The 18,144-nt window shown below is 47.1% G+C and overlaps 1 pseudogene; it reads left to right on the top strand.

Moving 5' to 3' along the window:
- Window positions 1–14,179: 14,179 nt before the first annotated feature.
- LOC125341609 lies at window positions 14,180–17,825 on the top strand (annotated as a pseudogene).
- Window positions 17,826–18,144: the final 319 nt, after the last annotated feature.

Here is an 18,144-nt window from a genome sequence, read left to right as displayed (position 1 = left end):
AGACAGACCCATCCCCCGGTGGAGGGACTTTACTTCATCTATCATGAAGACAAGATGGCGCCAGTTAGACCCAGTATCCAAATTTCACAAATATCCCTATTTTGATATTTCTCTACCTCCTATGTCTGGAATATTCTGTGGAAGACGCATGTCATTGTGCACACAAATCGTTTTATTTCATCATGGGTATAGATGGGTCCAGGACAGAGATTGCAGCAGGGTTGGGGAGTGAGAAAGAGCTGGAGTGCCCAGTTCAATGGGAAATCAGGAAATAACAATCTCAGGGGGGAGACAATTTCCTTTTCATATTGATTCTTCTTCCTGTAGGATGTGCATTTGGGGGTGAACACCTTGGGTCCTGCACTCCTGGGTGGAGTTAGAAATGAGCATGCGAGGAGCCGCTGAGGGGGGGTGGGGAACGCCCAATGGGAACAGGCGACCCAGCATCTGGCTCGACTCCTCTGCACTTGCATGCTGACAGCCATTGAGTCACCAGGGACAAATCATTTCCTGGACATTGTATGTATTTATTCCTTAATTACGTGATTAAGTAAGCAGTCGTGTTTAAGAGAGAAGGGAAAATGGGAAACTGAGTCTGAGCCACATGTCCCCCTAACGGACGCATGAGAGATACGAGTGGAAGCTCTCAAGGTCCTGGGTTCCATAGCCTTGCAGGGTGACCTTACCATCAGCGGTGAAGCGCATGGGTTCCGCCTCGATTCCATTGTCCCGAAGAACCTTCTGGAACTCTGCCATGTCAGCCTCACTGAGAGTGGGCTCTCCGCCTGCGAATGCTGGAGAAGGCAGGGAAATGGCCCGTTAGACTCCCTGGAATTTCACTCGATGCCACTGGAGCCTCCCAGGGATGCGGGGGGGGGGGGGGGGGGTTTGGCACCGACCCAGTGCCACGACGGTGTAGGTGTCGCTGCTCGAGCTTCTCGAGGGTCGGTTGACAAAGTGCAGGAGCAGCAAGCTATCGCTCACTTGGACAAGATCTAGAATGTTGGCTGGTGGGACTTTGGCGTCATCCATGCTCTGGAGCTGTTACCCAGTCGGTTTCTGTTGGCTCTGTTGGCAGGGAAGATGGGGGAAACTTCCATGGGATTCATGAATTATAGCAGCAGGGCCGGGCCCTTGGTCTATAGTTCACTGAACCTGTCAATCAAGTCCCTGTCCCATTTCGGGTCCCGAGGGCGTGGAGGGCACGGGGCCACGTGGTGGGACTGAACCCAGGTCAGGTAGCTGCGGTTGAATCACCTTTCCATAGAATGGATCATGTAGCGACAGTACCGCGATAGCTGGTGGAGAAGAGAACGCAGGGAGCCAATGGGGGACACAGTCGCCTGGGACCCCCTCTGTGCTGCTTGCTTCGTAAACTAAGAGGATGGGGATGAGAGGGGTCTCCCGGACCCCATCTTGTCATCGTGTGTAACAATGATGATTGCTGGGAAACTCTGGGAAAAGAAACTCACTTCCCACCGTCACTTTAGGGAGATGGGCTATGGATGTGCCTGAGTTCCTAGAGGAAGGGAAGTCCTGCCACCAGGTGATGAGTGTGCCTGATTTATTACAGGAAGGGAAGTCCTACCCCCAGGTGATGGGTGTGACTAAGTTGTAGAGGAAGGGATGTCCCGCCCCCAGGTGATGGGTGTGCCTGAGTTTCTACAGGAAGGGAAAACCTGCCCCATGGTGACTGGCAAGCCTGAGTTTCTACAGGAAGGGAAGTCCTGCCCCCAGGTGATGGGCTTGCCTGGTTTTCTACAGGAAGGGAAGAACCGCCCCCTGGTAACTGGCATGCCTGAGTTTCTACAGGAAGGGAAGTCCCGCCCCCAGGTGATGGTCATGCCTGAGTTTCTTCAGGAAGGGAAGTCCTGTCCCCAGATGTGCAATGTGATGAACATGCCACCACCGAACAAAGGAGGCCTCCGTTCCTGTCCACCCGGGCACCGCATGCCATTACCTGTAGTAGAACCTCAGCCAAATGTGAGCCAAGTGTTGGAGGAAAGAATTGATGCAGGGCGTGTAGAGCCACAGGTACTCGTTGTGGAACTCCTCCAGTTCATTGCTGGCTGTGAAGACGTGGTACCAGATGCCGGGCATCTGCGGGGGACACACAGGGAATGGGGGACATATGGGATGGACATAGATGGGTGGGGAAGATGGCACCACGCCCCTTCCCCGCCTCCCCCCTGCCCCGCCACCCTTCCAAGGTGCGATCAACAGGGCCGCATCTTCCTTTCTTCAATACAGTGGGAACAGACCTGGAAATGCTCCTTCTTCAATACAGTGGGGACCTACCCAGAGATGCTCCTTCTTCAATACAGTGGGGACCCACCCATAGTCCTGTCCACCCTGGTACCTTTAAGACGTTCAACCCGGAGGATGAGGTTGCCCAGCTGAGCACGAGCACCAGGCCCAACCCGACAACCTGCATTCTCACCATGGCGTCCCTTTCCCCCAGAGGTGATGGTCTGTGATGGCATCTCCCCACTTGGGGACACCCCTTTTTATCTCCAGGCCATGGGGCAGGGCCTCATTGAGGAGGAGTCATGGCGGGCTGGCCAAGAGGAAGTTAGGCCTGCTGGCATTGATTTGTGTATGTTCTCTTACCTCAAGCAGAATGAACTGTGTGTTCTTGCTCATTGATCTCATCTGCCATCAAGTGTGCGAATCTGATTTTACAGTTGATTCATTGGGTGTTGATTCTGGTGCAGGGTGATATGTGAGGATGGGAGTTCACTTTCCAACCTGAGGGATGGATGGGTGGATGGATTGGTGGATGGATGGGTAGATTGAGGAAGGGATGGATCATTGGATGGATGGATGGGTGGGTGGGTAAATGGGTGGTAGGGTGGGTGGATGGATGGATGGGTGAGTGCATGAGTGGATGGATGGGTGAATGGGTGAATGGTTGGGTTGGTTGATGGGTGGATGGATGGGTCGATGTATTGGTGGATCGGTGGATGGGTGGGTTTGTGGATGGATGTGTGGGTGGATGTGTGGGTGGTTGGCTGGATGGGTGGGTATATGGGTGGGTGGATGGGTGGATGGATTGGTGGGTGGATGAATGGATGGGTGGATGGGTGAGTGAATGGATTGATGGATGGGAGGATGGATGGATGGGTGAATGAGTGGGTGGATGGAAGGATGGGTGGGTGGGTGATTGGGTGGGTAGATGGATGGGTCGGTGGATGGGTGAGTGCGTGTGTGGATGGTGGGAGGGTGAATGGGTGGATGGGTGAATGGATGGGTGGGTGGATGGGTAGGTGGATGGTAGAGGGATTGGTGGATGGGTGGATGGATGGATGGGTAAATGAATGGGTGGGTGGATAGTTGGGTAGATTGTTGGATGGGTGGGTGGGTGGATAGGTGCATTGGAGGGTGTGTGGGTGGATGGGAGGATGTGTGGAGGGATGGGTTGGTGGATGCGTGGATGGATTGTTACATGAGTGGATGGATGAGTCAATGCGTGCATGGGTGGGTAGATGGATGGGTAGATGGAAGGATGGATGGGTGGATCATTGTGTGGATGGATTGGTGGAAGGATTGGTGGATGGATGGATGGGGGGTGTGGATGGGTGGTTGGGTAGGTGGGTGGGTGTTTGGGTGGATGGGCGGATGGATCAGTGGATGGGTGGATATGTGCATTGGAGGGTGTGGGGGTGGATGGGTGGATGGAAGGCAGGGTGGATGGGTTGGTGGATGTGTGGTTTGGTGGATGGATAGATAAATAGATGATAGATCTGTAGATAGATAGACACTGATTCTTTTACATATATTCTGAGATATATTTACATCCACTGCTATCATATAACGTAGGAGAACCTTCTGGAAAGCAAGCCACCTCTAAACATCCCCAAGAAGTGACCATCATGATTTCTATCACTACACTGCACATCCCAGCTATGCAGCAAGGATCTCTGCCCCCTGGACCCACAAAAAAGGGGATTTTTTTTCGAGAAAAATCAATGCCATGAAGTAGGGAAATGAAGGAGTGAATTCTCCATGCTGAGGCCCTGGAGGCTCCCAGACTGTCACTTCAGCCGGAAAATTCTGGAAGGCCTTTCTGCTGTGCCCTTTATGCTTTGTTACCCTATTGGGGAACCAAGTGGAAAAATAAATAAAATGAAGTATATCTAGTGGAATAAGGAAATAAAAATAATAAATGGAATTGGACGCTGAGCACTTCATTCCAACGCCATTAGCCTCTGGCCCGGCCTCACCAACCAGGAAAAGGAAGGATTTGTTTTTTTCTGCTCCAACTATTTTCTGGCGAAGCCCCACTTTTTAAAAAAAAAATAAATGGTATGCATGTGGCCTTGGCCTGTGCGTGCTCAGCTCCTGGAGAGGAAAGCAGGAGCAACAGCCGCAGCTGTTGGAAGTTGGGGTGCAGGGGCTAAGGATGGGGGTTCTCCTCCTCCTCCTTCTGCTGTGTGTGGCCTCCAGCACGAATTACTACCTGCTGGTCAGTGTGAGGTGAGCTTCACCCCACTGAGTTTCCGGGGTTCCCCTATCCTGTGGGGGTGCCCGACGGGAAGGCAGTCTTTAGGGCTGAGTCTATGTGAATGAGTAGTTGAATATTTGAGGATAAGAGGAGGGAAGGAAGGAAGGAAGGAAGGAAGAAAAGAAGGAAGGAAGGAAGGAAGAAAGGAGGGAGGAAAGAAAGGAGGGAGGGAGCAAAGGAAGAAAGGAAGGAGGGAGGGAAGGAAGGAAGGAGGGAAGGAAGGTATGACAGAAAGAAGGTGGAAAGGAGGGAAGAAAGGAGGAAGGGAGCAAGGAAATAGGGAGAAAGGAGTTAAAGAAGAAGGGAGAGAAGGACAGGAGGAGGGAAGATAGGAATGAGGGAATTAAGGAAAGAAGAAGAGAACGAAGCAAAGGAGGGAAGGAAGGAAGGATGTATGGAAGCAAGGAAGGATATATGGAAGGAAAGAAGTGGGGAAGAAAGTAAGGAGGGAGGTAAAGAGTGAGGGAAGGAAGAAAGGAATGAAGGAATGAAGAAAGGATGGAGGGAAAGAAGGAAGGAAGGAAAGAAGAAGAGAAAGAGGCAAAGGAGGTAAGAAAGTAGGAAGTTAAGGTTGTATAGAAGGAAGGAAGGAGGGAAGGAAGGAGGGAAGGAAGGAGGGAAGGAAGGAAGGAGGGAGATAAGGAGTGAGTGAACAAAGGAAGGAAGCAAGGAGTGAAGGAAGGAGGAAGGGAGGGTAGGAGGGAGCAAGGGAGGGAAGGAAGGAGGAGGGGAAGGAAGGAGGGGGGATGGAAGGAAGGATGGAGAGAAGGAAGGAGGGAAGGAGGGAGGAAGGATGTTTAGAAGGAAGAAAAGAGGGAAGGAGGGAGGGCGGAAAGTGAAGTATGGAGGGAATGAAGAAAATAAATAAGGATGGATGATGTCAGGAAGGAGAGAAAGAAGAAGGGAGGGAAGGAAAGTAGGAATGATGGAAGGATGGATGGAATGATGGACGGAGTGAAGGGAAGGGAGGGAGGAAGAAGGGAAGGAAGGAGTTAAGGGAGGAAGGAGGAAAGAAGGAGGGTAAGATTGAAGGGAGGAAGGAGGGAAGGAAGGAAGGTGGGAGAGAAAGGAGGAGGGAAGGGGGAAGGAAAGAAGGAGGGAAGGGAGGAAGGAGGGAAGGATGGAGGGTGAGGAAGGTGGGAAGGGCGAGGAGCTTGGGCGCCATGTTGGCTGTGTCCTCAGCACACCAGGGATTGGGGCACCCTGCACCTATCCTCCAATCGCCCCGAAGCCATCGAGGAGGTCAGGCAGCTGCGGATCTACGTGTGCCATGTGCAGTGCGATGATGAAGAGAAATATGACACCATGACCCTCACCTTCTACACCAGGTGAGTCCACAGCAGCCAGCGCCATGGTAACCTCTGGCATGGGTTCAGCTGCCTCAGTTTCTCAAAGTCTTCCACGTAGGTGTGGAAGGTTGGCTGGCTGGCTGGGTGTATAGATGTGTGGATAGCTGCATGGGTTGTTGGTTGGATGGATGGGTTGATGGGTGGATGGAGGGATGGGTGGGTGGGTAGATGGATGGTTGGGTAGGTGGACAGATGTGTGGATGGATGGGGGGTGGGTGAGTGGATGGATGGGTGTGGGGGGGTGGGTGGATAGATGGGTGGATGGATGGATGGGTGAGTGGGTGATTGGGTGGATCAATGGGTATTGAGTGGATGGATGGATGAGTGGACAGACAGATGGGTAGAGTAATAGATGGCTGGGTAGATGGGTAGATGTGTGGATGGCTGGGTGGATGGGTGGATGGTTGGATGGATGGATGAATGCATGGATTGATTTGTGGGTGAATGGGTGGTTGGGTGGGTGGGTGGATGGGTGGATGGATGTGTGGATGGGTGTGTGGGTGGATGGATGGTTGGGTGGGTGGATGGATAGGAGGGTGGATGGATGTGTGGGTGGGTGGATGTATGGGTGGATGTATGGATGAATGGTTGGATGGGCTAATGGGGGGGATGGGAGGTTTGTTGAATGGATGAATTAGTGGATGTGTGTGTGTGTGTGTGTGTGTGTGTGTGTGTGTGTGTGGATGGATGGGTGGATGGATTGATGGTTATGGGGTGGATGGATGGATGAATGGATGGACAGATGGGTAGAGGGATACATGGGTGGATGGATGGTTGGATGGTTGACTGGATCAGTGGATAGGTGGATGGATGGATGGATGGACGAATGGGTAGACACATAGATGGGTGGATGGATGGGTGGATGGGTGGGTGGGTGGGCTGGTGAATTAGGTGCCCATATATCCACATGTGTATAGACATATCTTTTTTTTTTCAAATTTTTATTATCAAACTGATGTACAGAGAGGTTACAGTTTCATACGTTAGGCATTGGATACATTTCTTGTACTGTTTGTTGCCTTGTCCCTCATACCACCCTCCCCCCAGATATATCTATATCTATATCTATATCTATATCTATATCTATATCTATATCTATATCTATATCTATCTATCTATCTAGTTTTATTTAGTTCCGCAAATAGTGAGCCCCTTGTTTGGAACTTTGTAAAAATAATAATGACGATGATAGTAACAATAATGATAATGATTATGATGGTAATAACAATTATGACAATAATAAACACAATAGTAGCAGGAATGATAGTAATGATCGTTATAATGATGATGATGATGATGATAATAATAATAATAATAATAATAATAACATTGATTGGAGTGAGAGAGTTACATCCCTGCAGGTCCCTCTTCCTGTGGTTGATTTTCAGGATCAGGGGCGAGTGTCAGAAACACGTGATGGTGGCCATGCAGGACCTTGCTGTGTACAAAGGCGAATATGAGTGCACAGAGAAAAGTATAACGGTGTCGCTGTGCCAGCGCCCACCCTCCCCCATCTGTAGAGCTCACACATTGGGAAAATACTGGAAAATGAACATCGCATTCAACTGACACACTCGCCCTGGTCACTTGGCAGTGTGAATTACACATAAACACATGAATAACACCAATCACCAGTGATATATGTGTAAATGAGAACTATGAATTTCATAAGGATGAATTGCACGGAAGGCAGCGAATAACACTCATTAGAGAACGATAAACGACACATCGGCCCATAAATCATATAAGTTCTAGAAGCAAGTGGATAATATAAATTATAGGATGATAAATTATGCGCGTGTCAATGATCACTATAAGAGTGTAAAGTGTGTGTGAGCATGGGAACAATGTAAACAACAGCAGGGTGCTGATGTCTAAGTGCATAAACAGGATACAGCCCCCGGATGGAATAAAATTATAAGAACGAATACAGGGTGACTCGATGCTTACGGGAGGGTGATGAAAATTATTGGTTTGTAGACTATCGGCATTCGTGGTATTTGTTTCACACTATTTTATTTTGTTTTGTTTTATGTTATGTGTGACCTCAGATTCCGGGCGGAACACCTTCTGCTATTATCGCACGGATCAGGTGTTGATCTTGCCGTTCTCCAACAGACAGGCAGGGGGTGATCAAGCCTATATCGCAGTCGCGCTGGGAGAGCCTGGGTGCCGGGTCTCACGTCTCGACCCACGCAGAGGGTGGGGGTGGAGTTCCTGGGTGATGATTCCAGAGGGAATCATCAGTGGGTGTGGTTGACAGGTGGGTGCGAGTACCCCAGGCGTGCGGGTGAGGGTTGATTAGCATGGAATGAAGTGAGGTTGAAGGAGGAAATAAAAAAAAATGGACTGAGCCAGAGTCGGGAGAGATGGATGGGTGGATGGGTAGATGGATGGATGGGTGGATGGTTGGGTGGGTAGGTGGGTGGATGGATGGGTGGGTAGGTGGATGGATGAATGTGATTTTGGATGGATGTGTCTGTGGATGGATGGATGATGGGTGGAGTTGATGGATGGATGGGTGGGTGGATGGATGGGTGGGTGAATGGGTAGATGGATGGATGGTGGATAGGTGGATGGATTCATAGTTTCATAGATGATAGTAGACAGAGGGATAGATAGGTAGATAGATACATAGATTGATGGATGGATGGGTAGATCTGTGGATGGGATGGGTGGATGGGTGGTTCAGTGGATGGGTGAGTGGGTGAATGGGTAGATGGATTGATATATGGGTGGGTGGATGGTTGGGTGGATGGATGGATGGGAGGATGGTGGGTGGATACATACATAGATGGATAGGCAGACGAATAGGTGGATAGAGACATGGAAAATAAATCGATGGACAGACAGATAGGCGATAGATAGCCGTGCCTATTCATGCATGAATCTGTCTGTCTTTGTATGTGTATAATACATATGTGTGTGTATATGTGTACATATATAATAATAATACAATAATATATTTTAGTATATAATATATTATGTATCATTTATTATTAATATATTATTTTTATTATATATTTTTAATGTATTATTATATATTTTATTGTACATACTATTAAGATATTATATAATATTTTAATATATTATATATATTAGAAGGAAACCTGACTCGGTTGTCCTCACCTTGGGGCTGAGATCTCTGGAGTCAACATGGGAACTGGGGCTGTATTTCACCTTATTAATCTTAATCTACATTATTATTATTGTATTACGTTAATCTGAATCTAAATTATTACTATTATTATTATATTAATCTGAATCGAAATTATTATTTCAGAAAAATATATGTATTTCACCTTATTAATCTGAATTAATCTAAATTATTACTATTATTACTATTATATTAATGTGAATCTACATTATTATTATATTAATCTGAATCTAAATGATTACTATTATTATTTTAATCTGAATCTAAATTATTACTTGGAAAAATATACCTATGTCGCTTCATTATTCTGAATCTAAATTATTACTATTATTATATTATATTAATCTGAATCTAAATTATTGTTATTGTTATATCAATTTGAATTTTAATTTTTTTCAGAAAAATGTATTTCACGTTATTCATCTGATTCTAAATCATTACTATTATATTAATCTGAATCTAAATTATTGCTATTATTTCATTAATCTGAATCTAAATTATTACTATGATTATTATTATATTATATTAAAATCTCAATTATTTTGAAAAATTATATCTATTTCACCTTATTAATCTGAATCTAAATTAGTACTATTATTATGTTAATCTGAACCTAAGTTATTTCCAAAAAATATATCTATTTTACATTATTAATCTGATTCTAAATTATTACTATTATCATGTTATATTGATCTGAATATAAATTATTATTATTATATTAATTTGAACCTAAATTATTCCTTGGGAAAATTATAAGTATTTCACCTTATTAATCTGTATCTAAATTATTACCATTATTATTATTATTATTATTATTTTACCAAATCTCTTCCCCACGCCATGACGATGCCATCTTGAATCAGGGGATTGGGCCTCTCTCCACTCTCTCCCAGACACATGTCTCGAGTAGCAGAAGGACTCCACGGCGGAACCTTATCCTTCCCGACATTCAATATTCCATTCCTGAAGATGCTTCCCCATTCCCATCAACAGATTCCAAGATGGTGCCCTGGTGGACCCAACTTAAGCTATTCCAAAATGGCACCCTACTGGCCCAAGTTAGAGGATTCCAAGATGGTACTCTGGTGGCCCAAGTTAAGGGATTCCAAGATGGCACCATACTGGCCCAACTTATTGGATTCCAAGATGGTACCACAGTGGCCCAACTTAAGAGATTTCAAGATGGCACCGGGTGCCCCAAGTTAACAGAGTCCAAGATGGCACCCCAGTGGCCCAACTTAAGGGATTCCAAGATGGCACCCTAATAGCCCAATTAAGGGATTCCAAGATGGCGCCCTACTGGCACAACTTAAGGGATTCCAAGATGGCACCCCAGTAGCCCAAGCTAACAGAGTCCAAGATGGCCCCCCTTGGACCAACTTAAGGGATTCCAAGATGGTACAGTACTGGCCCAAGTTAACAGAGTCCAAAATGGCACTCCAGTGGCCCAAGTTAAGAGTCCAAGATGGCACCCCAATGGCCCAAGTTAACAGAGTCCAAGATGGCTCCCTGGTGTGCCAAGTTAAGGGATTCCAAGATGGCACCCCAGTGACCCAACTTAAGGGATTCTAAGATGGCTCCCCTACTGGCCCAAGTTAACAGAGTCCAAGATGGCACCCTAGTGGCCCAACTTAAGGGATTCCAATATGGTGGGTGCATTACTGGCCAAGTTAACGGAGTCCAAGATGGTGCCCTGGCGTGCCAACTTAAGTGATTTCAACATGGCGGCCTACTAGCCCAAGCTAACAGAGTCCAAGTTGGCACCCTAGTGGTCCAAGTTAACAGAATCCAAGATGGCAACCCAGTGGCCCAAGTTAACAGAGTTCAAGATGGCACCTCAGTGGCCCAACTCAAGGGATTCCAAGATGGCGCCCTACTGGCCTAAGTTAACAGAGTCCAAGTGGCGCCCTGGTGTGCCAACTTAAGGGATTCCAAGATGGCACAATACTGGCCCAAGTTAAGGAATTCCAAGATGGCACCTTGGTGGCCCAACTTAAGGGATTCCAAGATGGCACCTTAATAGCCCAAGTTAACAGAGTCCAAGATGGCGCCACAATGGCCCAAGTCAACAGAGTCCAAGAGGGCGCCCTACTGGCCCAAATTAACAGATTCTAAGATGGCACCCATCAACAAATTCCAATTTTCCCCCCTCTGTCAGTAGCTCCATTTCCAACATGACAAGGGGTTCATGGGTAATTGTTTCTCTTCCCACCCCCACCCCACCACCACCGGGTTCCCAATCTTGCAGATGGCGCCGGGCATCTTTCCCATGTTGGAAATAAATAAATGGATACGCCAATAAATAAATAAAAAATGGATTCCATCCATTAGAGAAATTCAGGCATGTCCATCACCAGGGGGTGGGACTTCTCTTTCTCTAGGAACTCAGGCATACCCATCACCAAGGAAGAGGGAAAAAGGAGGGAGAGAAGGAAGGAATGAGGGATGGAGGGTGGGAAGAAGGAAGGGTGGAAAGAGTGAAGGAAAGAAAGAAGGAAGGAAGGAAGGAAGAAGGAAGGAGGAGGGAAGGAAGGAAAGAAGGAGGCAAGGAAGGAAGGAAGGAAGGAGGGAAGGATGGATGGAAGAATGTAAGGTGGGAAGGACGGATGGAAGGAAGGGAAGAAGCAGGGAGGGAGGGAAGGAAGGAGGGAAGAAGAGGAAGGAAAGAGGGAGTTAAGGCAGAAGGAAGGAGGGAGGAAGGGAGGAAGGATGGAAATATAGGAAGGAAGGATGGAGTGAGGGAAATGGGAAGCATGGAAGGAGGGAAGGAAAGAAGGAAGGAAGGAAGGAAGGATGGAAGGATGGATGGAAGAATGTAAGGTGGGAAGGAGGGATGGAAGCAGGGAAAGAAGGAAGGAGGGAAGGACAGAAGGGAGGGAAAGAGGGAAGGAAGGAAGGAAGGAGGGAGGGAAGGAAGGGGGGAATGAGATGAAGGAAAGAGGGAGGGAAGGAAGGAAGGAAGAATGGAAGAAAGGAAGGAAGGACGGAAGTATAGGCAGGAAGGAGGGAGCGAGGGAAAGGGGAAGGATGGAAGGAAGGAGGGAGGGAAGGAGAGAAGGAAGGAGGGAGGGAAGGAGGGGAAGAAGAAAGGGAAAGAAGAAAGGAGGGAGGGAGGGAAGGAAGGCAGGAAGGCAGAGGGATGGAGGGAAGGAAGGGAAGGAAGTAGGGAAGGAGGGAAGGAAGGAAGGTGGGAAGGAAGGAAGGAGGGAGGAAAGAAGGAAGGGAAGGAAGGAAGGAAGGAGGGAAGGAAGGAGGGAAGGAAGGAGGTATGGAGGGAAAGAAAGAGGAATGGGAAGAAAGTAAGAAGCGAAGGATGGAAAGAAGGAAGGAGGGAAGGAGGGAAGGAGGGAAGGAGGGAGGGAAGGATAGGAATGAAGGAGTGATGGAAGGAAGGTGGAAAAAAAGGGAACGAAAGAAGGAGGGAAGGAGAGTAAGGAAGGAGGGAGTGCGTGAAGGAAAGGAATGAAGGAAGAAAGATAGGGAGGAGAGAGGGAAGGAAGGAAGGAAGAAGGAAGGGAGGAAGGGAAGGATGTAAGGAAGGAGGGAAGGAGAGGAAGGTAGTTGGAAGGGAGGGAAGGGGTTGGATGGAAGGAAGTGGGAAGGATGGAAGGAAGTGGGAAGGATAGAAGGAAGAATGGAAGGCGGGAAGGAAGGAAGAAGGGGGAGAATGAGGTAAGGAAAGAATGAAGCAAAAGAAGGAGGGAAGGAGGGAAGGAACAAGGAAAGAAGGAGGAAGAGAGGGAAGGAAGGAAAGAAAGGAGGGAAAGCGGGAAGGGGGAAGGATGAAAGGAAGGAGGGAGGGATGGAAGGATGGAGGAAAGGAAGGAAGGAAGCTAGGGAAGGAGGAGGGAAGGCAGGAAGGTGGGAGTGAAGGAAGGAGGGAGGGAGTGAGGGAAGGAAACAGGGAAGCAAAGGAAGCAAGGAAGAAAGGAAAGAAGGAAGTAGCGAGGGAAGGAATGAAGGGAGGAAAGTAGGGACGGAGGGAAGGAAAGGAAAAAGGGAAGGAAGGAGGGAAGGCTGGAAGGAGGGAAGGAAGAATGGAAGGATGGAAGGAGGCAGGGAGGGAGGTAAGGAAGGAAAGAAGGAGCAGAGCAAGAAGGAAGGAAGGAGGGAGGGAATGAAGGAGGGAGGATAGGAAGTATGGGTGGAAGGAAGGAGGCAGGGAATGAAGGAAGAAGGGAAGGAAGGAAGGAGGGAAGAAAGGAGGGAGGGAAGGAAGGAAAGAGGGAAGACATTATGGAAGGAAGGAAGAAGGGAAGGAAGGAAGGAGGGAAGAAATGAGGAGGAAATGAAGGATTGAGGGAGGTAGGGAAGGAAGGAAGGATGGACAGATGGAGGGAGGGAACAAAGTCAAGGAAGGAGGCAAGGAAGGAAGGAAAGAAGGAGGGAAGGATGGAAGGAGATAGGGAAGGAAGATGAGAATGAAGGAAGGAGGGAGGGAGGAAGGGATGGAAGGAGAGAAGCAAAGGGAGGGACGGAAGGGGAGAAGAATGGAAGGAAGGAGGGAGGGAAGGAAGTAAGGTGGGAGGGAGGGAGGGAAGGAAGGGAAGGAAGAGGGAAGGAAAGAGGGAGGGAGGGAGGGAAGGAAGAAAGGTAAAAAGGAAGCAGGGAAAGAAGGAGGGAGGGAGTAAAGGAGGGAAGGAGGGAAGGACTGAAGGAAGGAGGGAAGGAAAGGAAGGAAGGAGGGAGGGAGTGAGGGAAGGAAGGAGGGAACCAAAGGAAGGAGGGAGGGAGAAGGGAGGGGGAAGGATGGAATGAAGGAGGGAATGAGGGAAGGAAGGAGGGATGGAAGGAAGGAAGGATAGGAAGGAGGAGGGATGGCAAAGGGAAGGAAGGATGGAAGGAGGGAAGAAGAGATGGAGAGAGGAGGGAATGAAAGAGGGATGGAATGAGGGAAGGAAAGAGGAAAGGAAAGGAAGGAAGGAAAGGCAGGAAGGAGGGAGGGGTGGGGGCAGTTGGGAAGGAAGGAAAGGAGGAGCAGAGGAAGATGGAAGGAAGGAGGGAAGAGGGAGAGAATCCTTTGCACACCTCACAAAAAGTTTGAGGCCTTGGGTTTGAGTCTCACTGCTGGTACCAAAATAAAATCCCTCCTCACTATAATTCTTCCTTTTGTGTTTTCTTTTTTATTTTGTGCAGCAGGTTTGCTTAGTAGCCTACCATGGCTTGTTCATGCCCTGTGTCTCTTACAAAGTGGACAAAAGGACTTGTATTCAGTTTTCTATGAAAGCAAGTCTCTATTTTTCTTTTTTTCCACCATCATTTCATGGAATAAGTACACAATTTTTAAAAAAGGGCTTTATTGAAAGGGTTTCGTATCTATCATGCTAGAAATTACATTTTCACACAGGCCCAAAAAAGTGTCCAGTGTCCAGTGAACTGGTTTGGCCTGGCATCTGCTGCTTTCTTGTATGCCCTTGAAAGGAATATCAAATGTTCATGCATTTAGCTAAACACTTGGCCGGTTGTATTTTGGAAAGCTATCCATCTCTGTTGGTGTGCAATTCCAATAGTTTGGAGGTTCCTTAGAATAGCTAGTATGACAGGCCTGAGCCACTAGCACTTGGAAAATATGGCCTCCCCTTCCTGTTTCGTTCTTTTCTGGTAGTACTGGGATTTGAACTCGGGGCCTCATGCTTGCTAGGAAGGCACTTTTGGCTGGGTCAGGTCTGGGTCTCAGCTCCAGTTCTTTCTTACTTGAATGATGGCACACATGTTGAGAAGCCTTGGGATGGCTATGAATGTGGGGGTTTTGCCTACACTGTTTTCTGGGGTGATAGAGAAAAAAATACGACAGTCACCTAAGCTGATCAAAATTCTTTTTTGGGTGTTTTCTACCTACTTAATATTTCTGAAACTTAGAAGGCTATTGCTCTAGGTTTTCTAGCTCCCCACAACCTCCTTTCATCACACTTTTTTATTTAATTAAAACTCAACAAATATCAGAATTATGAATGGATGGCTGCTCTCTTCTGCAGTTTTCTTTGAATGGAAATCCTCACATAAGAAGAGTAAGATTTAAAAAAAAAATGTAGATTATATGCACCAAAATTCGAATTCAGCATTTCTTAATAGCAGGAATTTGCCTATTTATTTATTTACTGAAAGTACTGGGGCTTTTTTTTTTTTTTTTTGCCAGTTCTGGGCCATGAACTCAGGGCCTGAGCATTGTCCCTGGCTTCTTTTTGCTCAAGGCTAGCACTTTGCCACTTGAGCCACAGTGCCACTTCTGGCCATTTTCTGTATATGTGGTACTGGGAAACTGAACCCAGGGCTCCATATATACGAGGCAAGCACTCTTGCCACTAGGCCATATCACCAGCCCAGTACTGGGGCTTTAACTTGGGACCTCAGGCTCACTAGGCCAAGTTCTACCACCTGAACTACACCCTAAGCCCAAATGGCATCCCTTCTTCTTTTCCTCTCCTCTCCCCCTCCCCTTCTCCTCCCTTTCCTCTCCTTTCCCCTCCCCTCCCTTCTCCTTTCTTTTCTTTTCATTTTCTGCTATTGCAAGGGCTTGAACTCAGGGCCTTACACTCTCACTCAGTTTTTTCACTTACAGTGGGTGCTCCACAACTTGAGCCATACCCCTTCCAATCCAGCATTTTGCTGGTTAATTAGAGATAAAATTTCACAGGACCTTTTCTGCCCATTAGCTCTGAACCAAGATCCTCATATCTCAGTGTCTTACACAGAGAGCTAGGATTACAGGTGTGAGCTCAGATGACTGGGACAGGCAATCAAGATATTCTCGTTGCAGACTGCACACACACACACACACACACACACACACACACACACTCACACACACTTTCTCTTAGGCTGGCTCCTGGATATCACCAACACTTCCTTGCTTTATACTTGACCTCTTCCACCAGGCTTGGAAGGCCCATGTGGCTGTGGCTTTTGACTGTCCCTGTGGCCCTGCCTTCCTGGGTCTTCAGAAATGTGGCTTCATGTGCAGATATCTCTCCCCCCTCCCTCCCTCTTTCCTTCCTAGTCACGTTCTTTGGAGCAAATAAATTGAAGCAGACCTCGCCCCTTCCCTCAAGCCAGGACCATGGGAGCCAGAGGCAGGCAGGCACCAATTAGAGCCACTCAGGTTGCATAAGCTCAGGGCAACTATGCCTGTGCCTCTGCTCCAGCAAGACATATTTACTCAGATCATTAAGTTGATTTTTAAATCAGGAATTCAAAACCAGAAAGCATGTGGTTGTCAGAAGACTTAGAAATGATGAAAGAAAAAAAGAAAAAAAAAGCTACTCTCTAGGAAAGGGAATCCACATGCCATGAGTGGATCAAGAATCTACTTATAACCTGAACTAGATAAGCAACTTGATTCTGCCCCTTCCTTCCATTGATCTGGTGCTTGTCCAAGAAGCTGAGTCACCTTGTGGGAGACCCACCCATGCCACGTGCTCATATCCACTGCTCAGCAGGGCCTGGCTTGGCTCTGTGCTTAGAGTGTCTTCCTGCACAGTTAAGAAGCACCATTTAAAGTGAGCAGCCAAGGACAATACCAGTGGCTCACGCCTGTAATCCCAGCTAGTCAGACAGCTGAGATCTGAGGACTCCAGTTTGAAGCCAGCCTGGACAGGAAAGTCCATGAGAATCTTTACCTCCAATAAACCACCAGAAAAACAGAAGTTCTGCTGTGGCTCAAGTAGTAGAGCACCAGCCTTGAGCAAAAATGCTAAGAGACAGCACTCAAGTTCTAAAGTTCGTCTCAATACCAATATTGACATATTCACACATACTTTTACACATACAAAAAATAAAATAAAACACATAAAACTATCTCTATGTTTTAGATAGCTATGTATTCTTAAGGGATACTGTCCTTTCATTAAAACAACAACAACAACAAACAACAAAAATACTTGGCAGGTGCTGGTGGCTCATTCCTGTAATCCTAGCTACTCAGGAGGTTGAGATATGAGGATCGTGGTTTGAAGCCATCCCAGGCAGGAAAGCCCATGAGGTTCTTGTCTCCAATGAACCACCTGAAAACTAGAAGTGGAGCTGTGGCTCAATGTGGCACAGTACTAGCCTTGAGCAGAAAAGCCCAGGACAGTGCTTAGGCCCTGAGTTCATGCCCCAAGACCAACAACAACAAAAATTTAAAAAAAATTCCTGAGACAGAAAAATGAGCAGAATTTACTAATGAGCTTTGAAAATGAGCATTCCACATTTTTGTCTTCTGACTTCTTTTTTTTCCTTCTTTTTTTTTTTTTGCCAATCCTGTGATTTGAACTCAATGCCTAGGTACTCTCCCTGAACTTCTTAGCTTCTTGAGTTCAACCACATGAGTCCCAGTGCCACTTTTGGCTTTTTCTGTTTATGTGGTACTGAGGAATGGAACCCAAGGCTTACATGCATGCTAGACAAGCACTCTACCACTAAGCCACATTCCCAGCCCCATTGTCTTCTGATTAATTCCAGCTTCTGTACTTCTTGTTGAGTGCCCTGAACCTGATGGTATGTTTGCTCGCTCTGGCTTTCCAGGCCTATCTTTATTCCCAGCTTTCCCAGTTTACCTGGGAGAGCATGCCAGATGCCTGCCAGTGGAAACTGCCTTCATTGGAACCTCTCAGCAGGACTTGGGTGTACCCAGGCATCCCGGGCTGTGCCAGCATCACCAGCATACTCAAACTCTTCCTGATTATGAGATAGTTCTGAACCTTGTGTGTGGCCTCTCATGCCTAGCAGCCTGCTTCGTGATGTGGAAGTAATGGTACCAGGTCTTTTATGTGGGGGTATGGATGTGTTCCCTGACAAGGTCCCAACACCAGCAGTGAAACATCTAAACAATCTTGCTAAACAACAACAAAATCCAAAATCCCAACCTCTAACCCCTCCAGAAAAACAAAACAAAACAAAACAAAAAACACCAAAAAGCACATTATTGACCAGCTGAAGTGAAAAAAACAATTAAAAAAAAATAAAATGATCATGCCCCCAAGCAACTCCACCTCTTGGACAATAGAGGATGATTCATAGCTCTAAAGGAATATATTTTTTAAAATATTTTTCAGTCTACAAAAAAAGCATTGCTTCAGATTTCTATTGTATTTTTTTTGTATATGTCTAATATGTGGGGGAAAAGAAGATCCAAATTGATTTGGGAGAATATTAAA

Source organism: Perognathus longimembris, chromosome 24, assembly GCF_023159225.1.
Source record: "Perognathus longimembris pacificus isolate PPM17 chromosome 24, ASM2315922v1, whole genome shotgun sequence".
In the NCBI taxonomy this organism is placed as follows: domain Eukaryota; kingdom Metazoa; phylum Chordata; class Mammalia; order Rodentia; family Heteromyidae; genus Perognathus; species Perognathus longimembris.
This window is presented reverse-complemented; position numbering and strand designations above follow the sequence as displayed.